Consider the following 13726-nt stretch of genomic DNA (forward strand, 5'->3'; position numbering starts at 1 on the left):
TTTCCCCTTTTTTCCATCCCCCCGCCCTTCAAGTGGGCTTTCCGAAAACAAAAAATATTTGTTCCTTTATTTTTAAAGGAGATTCAAAATACTAACTTTCACGTCTGTAACATCTTCAGTTTATGAGATATAAGTATCCTCTTAAACAGAATTCTACTCCTTTCTTACTTACTTCACCCCTCCCCACATCAAGTCGACTTTCCGAAAACAAAAATATACTTGTTTATTTTTAAAGGAGATTCCAAATACCAAGTTTCACGTCTGTAACATCTTTATCTTTTAGAGATAGAAGTATCCTCATAGAAATAATTCAACGAATATTTCAGTTCTTTCCCCCCGTAAGTGGATTTCCGAAAATAAAAGAAGACATGTTTATTTATTTTTAAAGGAGATTCCGAATACCAATTTTCACTTCTGTAACATCTTTTTTGAGATATAAACATCCTCACAAAAGGAATTCAACTTGTTTTTACCCCACTCCCGTTAAGTTGATTCTCCCCCCCCCCCCAAATACGTGTTCCTTTATTTTTAAAGGAGATTCCAAACAACAATTTTCACTTCTGTAACCATCAGTTTTTGGGACATAAGTATCCATATAAAAAGAATTTAATTTTTTCACTTCCTTTCACCCCCGTCCTTAAGTGAGTTTTCCAAAAAGAAAATACGTGTTTACTTATAAAGTAGCTTCTAAATACCAATTATCACGACTGTAACATCTTCAGTTTTCTAGATATTTGTCCTCATAAAAGGAATTCAATTCCTTTTCACCCCCTCCCCCAAGTTAATTTTCCCCCTAAAACGCGCTTTTCTTTATTTTAAAAGAGATTCCAAATACAAATTTTCACGTCTGTATCAACTCTAGTTTTCACAAGGTATAAGTATCTTCATACAAATAATTCAATAAATTTTTCAATTCTTCCACCCCCCTTAATGGGGTTTTCCGAAATCAAAGGAATATGTGTTGCTTTACTTTTAAACGGGATTCCAAACACCAATTTTCATATCTGCATCATCTATAGTTTTTTAAGATATAAGTAGACTCATGCAAATAATTTAACAAATTTTTCAATTTTTTTCACCCCCGCCTAAGTGGATTTTCCGAAAACAAAAAATATACATTTCTTTATGTGATTCCAATCACCAATTTTTACGTCTGTAACGCCTTCACTTTTTGAGATATCAGTATCCTAATACAAAGAATTCAACCCGCTTTTCAGTCCTTTCTACCCGTCCCTCCCCCCCTCTCCCAAGTGTTTTTTCCGAAAACAAAGAACACGTGTTTCTTATTTTTGAAAGGGATTAAAAATACCAATTTTAACTTCAGTAACATGTTTTTGAGATATACTGTAGATATTCTCATTCTAAAATTTCATCCCCTTTTTTGTTGCCCATAAGTGGATTTTTCGAAAATAATATCTACGTCTCTTTACTTTTACAGGAGTACCAGTTTTGAAGTCTGTAACGTGTTAAGTGTCTAAGATATATTTTACTCCTCGATATAATTTTTTTTAAATTTCCACCCCGTGTATCACACCCGTTCACCCCCTATTCATTGGATTTTTCAAAACAAAAGAATTCGTGTTTCTTTATTTTTAAAGGAGATTCCAAATACCAATTTTCATGTCTGTAATATCTTCAGTTTTTGAGATATAAGTATCCTCATAAAAGGTATTCAACCAATTCCCCCCCTTTTTCAACCCCCGTAATGGGATTTTGCGAAAAAAAAACACGTGTTTTCTTATTTTAAAAGGAGATTCTTAATACCAAATTTTACATCTGTAAACTTTTAAAGTTTAAAGATATAGATATACTCATTTTAAAAATTCACCCCTCTTTTCACCCCCTTAGCGACGGAATATCCAAAAATCCTACCTTAGCGAGCACCTACATTGTGATAAAAATGTATCCTCAAAATTTCATTCCTTTATGTCCAGTAGTTTTGGCTCGGCGATGATGAATCAGTCAGTCAGGACAAGTTATTTTATATATATAAGAGTACTCCCACGAAACCAGGGAGAGAGTATTCTTTTATTGCAATTCATTAAAGTTTGATACGTGCATGGCATTTTCCTCTTATAATTCTTTGACTATTACTACACTAAATATAATTGATTTTATTCTAAACGTTAACAATACTATACTGTTAGGACAACATGTATCTTTCCTTAGCTTATTTAATGCTAACTGCCGGGCAAGTTGGCCGTGCGTTTAGGGGGCGCAGCTATGAGCTTGCATACGGGAGATAGTGGGTTCGAACCCCACTGTCGGCAGCCCTAAAGATGGTTTTCCGTGGTTTTCCATTTTCACACCAGGAAAATGCTGGGGCTGTACCTTAATTAAGGTCACGGCCGCTTCCTTCCCATTCCTAGGCCTTTCCTATCCGATCGTTACCATAAGACCCCTGTGTCGGTGCAATGTAAAGCAACTAGTAAAAAAAAAAAAAAAAAAAAAAAAAAAAACAGAAAGAAAATAATGCTTAATTTTGTGAAACAAGTTTGTTTGGAGTATCCTACCACTAACAACATGCCTTACTGTGGCGTTTTCGCCTAATCAAGATAAATTTTGTGTTTTCTGCATGATAAATTTTTACATTACTGTTGTTGAAAGAAAACAAGACGATTTCAAAGTCTTGGCAACACTGTACCAAGAAGTCGATAGCATCAACCGAAGAGAACAAGCAGAGTGACCGGAAGCAGCGCTGGGGGGATGGTGGGAGAGGTTTTCCGTGGTAGGTACCATCATCATCATCATCATCTGTTTACCCTCCAGGTTCGGCTTTTCCCTCGGACTCAGCGAGGGATCCCACCTCTGTCACCTCAAGGGCAGTGTCCTGGAGCTTCAGACTCTTGGTCGGGGATACAACTGGGGAGAATGACCAGTACCTCGTCCAGGCGGCCTCACCTCCTATGCTGAACAGGGGCCTTGTAGAGGGATGGGAAGATTGGAAGGGCTAGAGAAGGAAGAGGGAAGGAAGCGGCCGTGGCCTTAAGTTAGGTACCATCCCGGCATTCGCCTGGAGGAGAAGTGGGAAACCACGGAAAACCACTTCCAGGAGGGCTGAGGTAGGAATCGAACCCACCTCTACTCAGTTGACCTCCCGAGGCTGAGTGGACCCCGTTCCAGCCCTCGTACCACTTTTCAAATTTCGTGGCAGAGCCGGGAATCGAACCCGGACCTCCGGGGGTGGCAGCTAATCACACTAACGACTACACCACAGAGGCGGACGGTAGGTACCAAACAAACAAACAAACAAACAAAAAAAGATATCACCTTTCGATAGTTTTAGATGAACAAGTGTATTGGAACAGTAACTTTAGCAGAATACAGAATACACGCAGGCTAACATACGAGCAGAAATAGATCCTAAACAAACCCTGGATATATAAAACACCAAAGAGATATTTAAAATTCCCTTAAGAATTAAATTAACCGTTTCACAAATAATAAAGAGGTAAAAAGGAACAGTTTTCAAATGGTTCATAGGTGATCATCTCAGATTACAACTCTTTGTAGAGGAATAGTTATAAATCTTTTGAAAGAACAACTTTTTGTTTTGATTGATAACAATAATTGGAATAGAATGTCTTATCACACTACACACAGATTAATACAAAGACAATAGGTCCGAGAGAGATCCCGGACATTAATCACAAAAGCAATACCCAAGCTCCTCTTAACGGGAGGAAAGTAAAAAGGAACTACCGCACAGGATTGTTTACAATTTTCAAATACATTTCATAGATCACGATCTCAGATAATAATATTCACTGTAAATCTCACCAATATAAGGGAAATGGAACACAGGATTAGTTTACAATTTTCAAAAAAGGAGGAGTGTCATGCATAATCATCTCAGACGATTTTCTTCGTAGGGAAATATACATGGAAGAACTTTTGAAAGAGCAACTATTCTTTTTCTACGATGAATCGTGATATTTGGCCACACTTAAGAAAACCAAACACCTCCAGGGCGCTTTATTATAAAAACCAAACAAACCAAGAAAAGAGAAAAGGGGAGGGAAAAGAGGAGGATCAGAACAAACAAGGACATGTAAGGAAGAGAAAAAAAGGAACTCCGACTGCGCGATACTGGAGAAAGCTCATCCGCCAAATTAATGTCCGAATCATGAAAGCTTGAGAAAATTCTGTTGGCGATGTTTACCCTCAGTCCACATCAACAATTTGCAGAACGTTAAAAATAATTATTTTTGATAAGTTGAAAGTGGTAAGAAGTTAGGCACGAACGAAGGCCTTGAAGTTCAAAATATGTCATCACTCAACACGCCAAACTGGCAGAGTTAAGGTTTTCCAACAAAGTTGTATGTGAAGTGTTTTAGCGACGAGGTTAACTTCTCCAGCTGGACGGGAATGAAATGCGCACCGCACGGCGAGCCGTGCGAGGTCAGTGGCCCCTCCACACACACACTTCGCACAAGTTGATGCCAGTCCGCTTAAGACGGGCGAAGTAGTCCAATATATACACGCCTGGAAGCGAAGACCAGTCTGTTCGAAAAGGTTTAAGTGACGTGGCAGATGACGTAGTTGGTGTTAAGCATACAGGAGGACGACAGTCAGTATGTCGAGAGATGCCGGAGCGGAAAGGCGGTGAGCACAAAGTAAGGCTAATCCAATAATACATAGAGGTATAGATAATAATAATAATAATAATAATAATAATAATAATAATAATAATAATAATAATAGTATTTGAAAGCATATAGTCCAGTAGAAACGTAAATATTGCAGAGTATATGGAGACGTAGATGCGACGATATTTCCAGAAGCTTGTAGAAACGTAGATCGAGGGGTTATGGAGGGAGCACGTTACATTACTTAATGGCTGAATTATGAACAGAATATAATGACACGATAACACACCAATTTATATATTACCACATTTAAAATTATTTTTAACCTACTAGTAATTTATTCTAGGATAAGCAGGTCTCTTACCCGTCTTATCCTCATCCTTCATTAATCTCGTTTGTATTTGTTTTGATCTTTTTAATATTCTTTTTCTACATACTTTTTAAAATACAAACAAATTGATTTGCTTTCCGGTGTAACCCCTCTTTATTTAATATTTTAGCAATTGTATAGACTTCTCTATCTCTCTTTCTGTTTTGTTTTATACTCACTTTTTTAATCTCAGTGCTTCGGTTGCCCTACAAACTCTTAATCGATGCATTTCTTCCATTTCTTCTCCACACAGTAGACACTAATTTTCGTTATTTCTCTCTCTCTGACCCTCATTTTTATAACTTCCCACTAATCACCACAACATTCCTTTCACTTCTCTGTTTTCTCCATATGGTGTAGTATGATTTTACAAAATTTCAGCAGGGTTACGTTTTTATAGTCTCTTCTAAATACTGGTAATTTGTATTTAACAGGCAACCAGGAATTGCTGATCTTGTAACCTGCATCTGAATTCATTTTGTGCGGATGTCTTTATTTATATTGCCTCTAGGAATTTTCTTTTGAGATTCTGGAACACAGCTGTTAATATTTCAGTTTTAATAAACGAAGTGTTATGATTTATTTCGGAGGAATGTATAACTAGAGCAGAAAATTTCCATGTCTTGGTTCTTGATGTGACAGTTAAGTTCTTTGAGTCTAATAGAAATTAGACACTTCGTTTTGCCTATTGCTAAATTTATAGCAGCTAAATTCAATCTCAAATCTCGAAAGTAAAAATCCGAAATGCTTTAGAAATAGACATTAAATAACATGAATTTATAGGAATGATATAAAATCAGCAATTCTTGGATGCCTCTTACACACAAAGTACCAGTCTGTTGAACAGACTATAAACACGCAGAAACCCACAATTTACTGAAAAGTCACGGAACTCTTCCATCTGATCGCAGGGCGGGAGATATGTTTCAATTGTTCCAAAGATGTCTTCGGGCTTCCCGCGAGTCTGGAGATGTGAGGCATAAACACCAACTTCGTAGTCGATTTTATCTGCCTTGGGGTATTGAATACCTCGGACCCATTAAAGTACATCTTCGCCTTGTTAAAGAATACCATAATGAATCTGAAATATCGGCAACCTGTTCATAAGATATATAAAACAACGACAGGGTCCAATCTGGAAAAGGAACTCAATAGTGGTTCAACGAACCATGGAAGCTTCATCCTCTTTTTTTCGTAAGTTTAAATTTTAAGATAGAGGCTAACTGGTAAGAACAGTAATTTTTTCTTAGATGTCTTCGTTATTTATTAAGGATGGACAACGCAGTCAGGGAGTGTGCCCATTTACATCTCGTAGACAGCTTTCAAAATGACGCCGAATGAAGGTATGGCCCATCTGATCTATAAGATACAAGGAATAGATATTTAATGCGATATTATAGAAGGCCATACACGTCACGGAACGTTCAAATATTGAAGGCACTACGGACAGTGGACTGTCAAGTGCATTGTTTTACAAAGAAATAGAAGACAACGGATTGTTAAAAAAACTCCATCTTAAAAATTTTCATCGGAGAGTGAAGACGCAATTGGCGAACGCGCTACGTAATTTGAAGAAGACGAAAGGATTTAGAAGAGGTACTTGAGAAAAAAGGATCGCCATAGTAAAAGAAGCGACATAATTCACCAGCCGACGAAGAAGAAATGATTAAAAAAATAAGCAAGATACGACGAAATACGCGTGGGAGGATCTCGACAGAAACCGAGCTACATTCTAGAAGGAAGAACCAAGTGAAACCTAGGAGAAAGATTTTCTTACGGGAAGAAGACTACCTTGGTCTTGTTTCGAGAGAAGAAGAATAAATTTTCGAGATTTGCAAGAAGCAGCCGATATATATACGCAGAATTTAAACCCGACGAGATTAAATTCACATCTCTGAGAGCAGCAAAAAGAAATAACAATTGAGGAATTATTATCGTCGAATGGATCATACCATGGCTATTTACTGCTCTGAAATCTGCATTTTTGTTGCTAGCAGAAGTAGCATGATGATGGCTTGCTAAATACGCATGATGGACCGAGCTGGGGAGCAGTACATCCTTACCGGAAGACAACCCATGATGAGGAAGGCAATGGGAAACCAAGCGACCAACCCATGATGAGGAGGCCGAGGACCTACCAGAAGACCAACCCATGATGAGGAAGGCGACGGGAGACCAGAAGTCCAACCCATAATGAGGAAGGCAATGGGAAACCAGACGACCAACCCGTGATGAGGAGGCCGAGGATCTACCAGATGACCAACCCATGACCTGACCGCAGAGCCAACTAAATCCGAGTGGAGGCGGAACAGCTGGACCAGATGTAACGATAAGCGAGCTAAGTCATTTACATTATTTAATTACATAGTTTTTGGTTCGCGAACACACGTGCCTTTGGCATGTGCCGATAAGTTGGTTATGGAAACCGTGGGATTTAAAGTGCAAGTGAATAATGAAACTGAAGTGTGAGATATTTAAGTCCATTGTAATACGATTAAGCAGTGTAGAATAAGATTCATGTATGTTATATATATACATCACCGCATATTGGTCAGAATAACTCGCGAGTAACGAGAAGTTGAAAGAAGTGTCTTTAATAACAGCTGATAGTAATGACACATTGAGGAATTGAAATGAAGTCGTATTGGTTATGCTATATGTCTACGTCACGTTTGGTACACGCGGTGGTAATGAATGTATAGAATCACGTATTCCTTGCTTCGCAATAAGTGTATTGAACTCAGCTTTAGGGTTATGATAAATAGCGATATTGAAATGCGTTTATAAGAAAGGAATTGTGGCATTTTGACATGGTAAAGTGAATGTAATCGCGACATGTTGTTATGGAGGCTATGATAATTAAGATGTTTAGTGAATGTGGAAATATGGTTACAATAGTGGTAACTCGACGAAGTATGTTGTTGTATATGAAATGCGAAGGTTTATTTATGTATTACGTAGAGGCCAAGGAGTGCCTGCAGCTTAGAATATGCCATGCCACACTTATAAGAGGGAAGGAATTATGTGGAAGGATACAGGTACGTGAAATTGACCACACCGCAGGGATGTGCTAAACTAAGGTATGGATGGAATTCATTGAAGCAGAATTGAATTTATGATGGGATCATATGTCAATTGTAGATGCTTTGTTCCAATTACGAGAATATTATGATATGTCTTATGACGGTGATCTTGACCAAATGCATTCATGATACCTATAAATGCGGTAATATATTTCCAAGTACAAATACATATTATTTACATTACGACTACCCATATGAATTCAGTAACTTGCCTAAATGAGAAATGTTATGGAATATAACAGAGAGAGGGCATATTGAGCCTTAAATACGTGTATATGTCGACCAAAAATTTATGTTGAATTTAGATATATAGATTATTTATCCTGACACGGAGTTTGTTGAAATTTACATTCTTTCAGTGAGTAATGGTTAGGGAAATGATAGGCTAGGAGCCAGATTTAACAGGCACTAGGGAGAAATGCCTTAGTCGTAAGTCGTTACCCATGTGCAACACAGAAGAAAGATCAAATAAATGAGTTCAGATTTATAATTTGCAACGTATAATTCAAATATAATTTATAATTCAAATATAATTGAGACATATAGTTCGAAGTTATAATTCAGATTTATAATTCAGAATTATTTTCAAGCTTAGATCTATTTGTTGATCTTACATTCACTTTAGATTAACTGTACGTCTATTCAGATCTATTTAGCCTGGGTTTTTAATGAAACTGAGCAATCTTAACAACATAATGATATTGGTATCATCTCAAGGACTTGATTTCAAGGAGGACCGTAGATGTCCAGTGATTAATGGTAAATATTAGTATCCGATTTTGAATTCATGACGGAACTGATGTACATAACTTAACATTATATTTATTTCCTTTTTCTACGAGCCAGCGCTGACTCTGAACTTTTACCTGTAAATAACACCAGAGTAAATACTACCCCAAATCAGATTACATTTTCATAGGGCATCTGTTTATTCAATAAATACTATTATTGTGCTTTTCTATAATTTGGTGTGTTATGAATTCTTTCATCTTGACATAGTTGATAAGTTAGTTGGTAAGATAAGCGAACTAACGACTGGGTAGATACCTGATTTGAATATATTGAGTTCTCACGTCGTTGGTACCTTCGTTAGAAGAAATAATTGATTGATATTATGGCTATATCAAACGACCGCACATAAGTTTACCGTGGACCGGCATTCTCTTCGACCTCACGTAAAGCGAAACCTGATGTAAGATTTCCAGATTTTACTTGACAATCGGATACCCTGAGAAGAAATTGAGCTGCTGGGGAAAATGTCCGGTCAACGACCGTGTCCAGGGAGAGAAGTCAAAAACTCTAATATAAAAATGTACCAAACTGGCTTCAGCAACTTGGACCATGTGCCGTCTGATCGATGGACGTGGCGATGTATTATCCATGGGGGCCCACAACATTTTGAACAACACCACGAAGCCATGAGTCTGATAAAAGAAAGGTAAAAGCAGATAAGCACTCATCGTCAGAATCTTCAAGAACGGGACAATCAAATGCGCCCGTTTTGGGGTCACGGCCTCGAGTTTTAACGTAGAATACGTAACGCGTGACAAGTTTATTCGTAATAAAATATCTAGTCAGTAGAAGTTTTAGATCCCGGTGTAGAAAGCCAAGAATAACGGCCGAGAGGATCCGTCGTGCTGACCACAGGACACCTCGTAATCTGCAGGCCTTCAGCCTGAGCAGCGGCCGCTTGGTAGGCCATGGCCCTTCGGGGCTGTTGCGACATGGGGTTTTGCGTGGTTTGAGTTGTTTTTTGCTATTTGCTTTACGTCACATGTCTTGTGGCGACGATGGGATAGGAAAGGCCTAGGAAGTGGAAGGAAGCGGCCGTGGCACAACGCCGGCATTTGCCTGGTGTGAAAATGGGAAACCACGGAAAACCATCTTCAGGGCTGCCGACAGTGGGGCTCTTACCCACTATCTCCCGATTACTGGGTACTGACCGCGCTTAAGCCACTGCAGCTATCGAGCTCGGTTTGAGTTGTTTTAGATGCCATATTGTTATTTCTCAATTCCAAACAAATAAACAGATCTTTAAAACAAAGTCGATGTATAATAGAATAAGTCTGCGATATAAGAAGCAACATAAGTTACATATGGAAAGGCGTAGGCGTCAATATGGAGCAAAATTAAATCTGTATTATAATTCTTATGAAGATTTCGTTGTGGAGAGAGGTGAAAGAAAGTGCGGGCATGAATGGGTCTATCTACTACAATCAAAAGAGTATTTAAAAGCTCTAAAATTAATGTTATATTTCTTATCTCCTCTCCTTTTTTAAAATGCAAAATATTAACAAAACAAGTCGCTCAGCAACGGAACAAGATCTCAGGTACAGTAGTTTAAATTCAAAGTAGGAGAAATCAGAAAATCAACACAATTTATCACTTAATCATTTGAGCTTGAAGCTCCCAATTTTACAAATGTTATTTGAGCATCACTGCTCCATACACTCAAGATTCAACGAGACAGGTCTCCCACTTTGGTTTACAAGGTATACTAACACCTTTACAAAATAGAAAGAACGTCTAAACACTAAGTATTTATCTAGGAGACTACTGCCTTATCACGGCGACCTTCAACAACCAGAGCATATTTGCTCACTGAAATTCACACTTTCTAGGCCTCTCGAGGCACTGCCTATATTTTACAATTCAAAAATAATTCACTGTCTTAAACTCTCAACAGTTTAACCACTTAAGATAAATTACTAAGTTTTACAGGGGTATCGAATACTCATACTACCGGGCCTTTGTGGGAAGAAAAAAAAACACAGGTTAAAGTTACTGGCCCCAAAATCAAAATGATCCGGAGGCGGATATTTGCACTCCTTGAAATTTGCACACAAGATTATAACTCTAGTTGGACTTCGAGCCCGAAGTTACAGAGGCTGATCCTATTCCACTGAGGTGACTAGATGGAGAAAACAAGGCTACGGATAGAAAACGGTTACGAAAACATAGTCACCTCAAATACAAGTTGATGGGGAACTCAAGACGGTGTCACACCCACTAATCCCAAATTTCGGCTAAGTTTTTAGGCTAGTTTTAGGATTTACATTAGAAGATGAAGTATACATTATTGAAGATTGGAAATCAAAGGTTACATAATTAAAGACAGAAAACATTCCCGTCGAGCTAGCTTTCAGAGGCTATCCTCTAGTTATTAAATGGCTGCCATTACCTTAATCTGCAGAAAAAGCTCGATGAAGGGCGAGACGCCTCCGCCTCCACTATTGGCACACACTCAGTAAACTGGACGATCAAGAAGACAAGTTGGCTCGAAAAGGTACCAGCTTTTATACCCGAGAGGAAGGTTCCAGCAATCTCTGGGCCGAAGCCCTGGACACACCCACAATTCTTATTGGTAAATTAAATAAATTTCAAAAATTACTTATTGGTTAATGTTTAAAGACGGTGGGAAAAGATAGAAGCGCTACAAACCTTAAACACCAAAAACAATCTACAAACGATTCAGTTTAAAAAACCTTTACACACCTAATTACTTTAAAAATCGATTGTTCATCTTTGCACCAGAGGGCGCACATCAGTCGACAGTATATACATCTGCCGATAAACGTCCAAACTTCTTCCACTAGAAGTTTTGGGGTTTATATTGCAGATGGCCTTCTAAAAGACGCTTGATTTAAATGCATGGAGCGGGTGTACCTCCGGTACTTTTTTTTTCGTTTACGGCCATTAGAGACCACGTTAGGTAACAGTTACATGTTTCTGGAAGCCTTCACAGCCCAAAACTTTTGCATCCTTTCTCTGGCAGACTGACTTCTTTCTTCTGTCCACCCACGGTTAAGTTTTGGTTCGTCATGGAATCCCTGGAATTTGTCGATCACTGACCTAAACTTTGTTCGGTTTGAGATGTCTTCTGAATTTAGTCCCACCTGTTTGAGATCCTTTCTCACCTCCCTGAACCATTTGTCCGACACTTTAGGTCTGCTGTCTAGTATTGTGAAAATCCTTTTCGTTAGTCTCTTTTCATTATTTCTAAATAAGTGCCCATGGAATTTAAGTCTCCGTTTTATCATGGACTCAGCCTTGTATTGTCACGGTAAAGTTCTTCCCTTCCTCGCAACCCATACTGTCCATCATAATCTTTGGACCCATAATTTTGCGAAGTATCCTTCTTTCGAATTTCTTAATTTCCCTCAGTCCGGCTTTCCCTGCCACTTGGAGGCATTCACTAGCGTACATTCATTCCGTTAAAATCACTCTATTGTAGTGCTTTAGTTCAGCTCGCCTGGAGATGGTTTTCTTCTTGTATATAGGATATGTCCTACGAAAAGTCGCAGCCATCTTCTCCCGTCTGGTGTTGTTTGTTTGTCTTTCATTAGTTTTCAATTGCACTATTTCACCCAAGTACTTAAAGCTGTCAACTCTTTCTATTTTACCGTGTTCTGTCTTCAGGTGCCGAGGGGTTATTTTGATGTTTGTTATATACTTAGTTTTTTCGAAAGAAATCTGTAGTCCTGCTTTTTCTGCTTGTAGTTTTAGTACATTCAGCTGTTCTATTGCTGTGTCAGTATTCCTAGATAGCAGCGCAAGGTCATCAGCAAAGGCAAGGCAATTAATCATGACATAACTTTTTGATCCTCCAATCCCTTTCTGTCCAGTTCCTTGTCCCATTCCCGGATAATCTTCTCCAACACACAGTTGAAAAGAATTGGTGACAGTCCATCACACTCTTTTAATTTCGAACTCCGGTACAATTATAACAATTATTATTATTATTATTATTATTATTATTATTATTATTATTATTATTATTATTATTATTATTATTATTATTATTATTATTATTGTTATGGCGTCCGCCATGCCAACTCGCTACGCGCCGGGGACGTTATTGTATCGGCCCCACCCCCCTTACGCTCGAGCGCGCCAATCACGAGCAACACTTGGTGCTAGGCCGGCCCTCTCGCCTTCGTCCGCGGTCCCACAGCAGAGGACGACGGAAATTACTCGACTATTAATCTGGAATCTTCTATCTCGCGAGTTTCCTGGATACATCTAGCATCCGGACTGTTCTGGAAGGCCCAGAGCAGGTATATAAAGCTAGGAACGATCTGCCTGGATTTAGTGAGAGTTAGACTGAGTTAGTGAGAGTTAGAGTGAGAGACTGAGTTAGTGAGTGAGAGCGAGATTGAGTTCACTGGAGCGCAGTCAGTGATAGTCTGGGAGAGTGCAGCCTGATGGAGTATCTGCCTGTTGGAGCCGAGGACTCGTTCCTGTTCCCCTGACGTCGTGTGTGTGTGAGTCCCTTGTGGCCGGCTGCTGGAGAAGAACCTTGGGTGTTCTGGAGCGGCGAAGAAGGGAACACTGGGTGACGACGTGTGTAGGCTGCGAACAGGGTTGAGTGGCTGAGAGTGTGTACTGTAAATAATCGATGACTGTGTGTGTGTGTCATTGTAGATGGGACATGGGAAACCAAGAGAGAGAGAGAGCGCGAACCGTGTAAGTGTATAACCGTGTACTTGTGTAAGTTGTAAGCTCGGCTATCGTCTGTGTGTGTGTGTGTAAATCTGTAATTGTATTGTTTAGTTAATAAATCTCAGAAATAGGACGTTACCAGGTTCTGTACTCATTTATTCATTTATTTACCCCGCCAACACGTTACATCATCATCATCATTATTATTATTATTATTATTATTATTATTATTATTATTATTA

Source organism: Anabrus simplex, chromosome 5 (genome assembly GCF_040414725.1).
Source record: "Anabrus simplex isolate iqAnaSimp1 chromosome 5, ASM4041472v1, whole genome shotgun sequence".
In the NCBI taxonomy this organism is placed as follows: domain Eukaryota; kingdom Metazoa; phylum Arthropoda; class Insecta; order Orthoptera; family Tettigoniidae; genus Anabrus; species Anabrus simplex.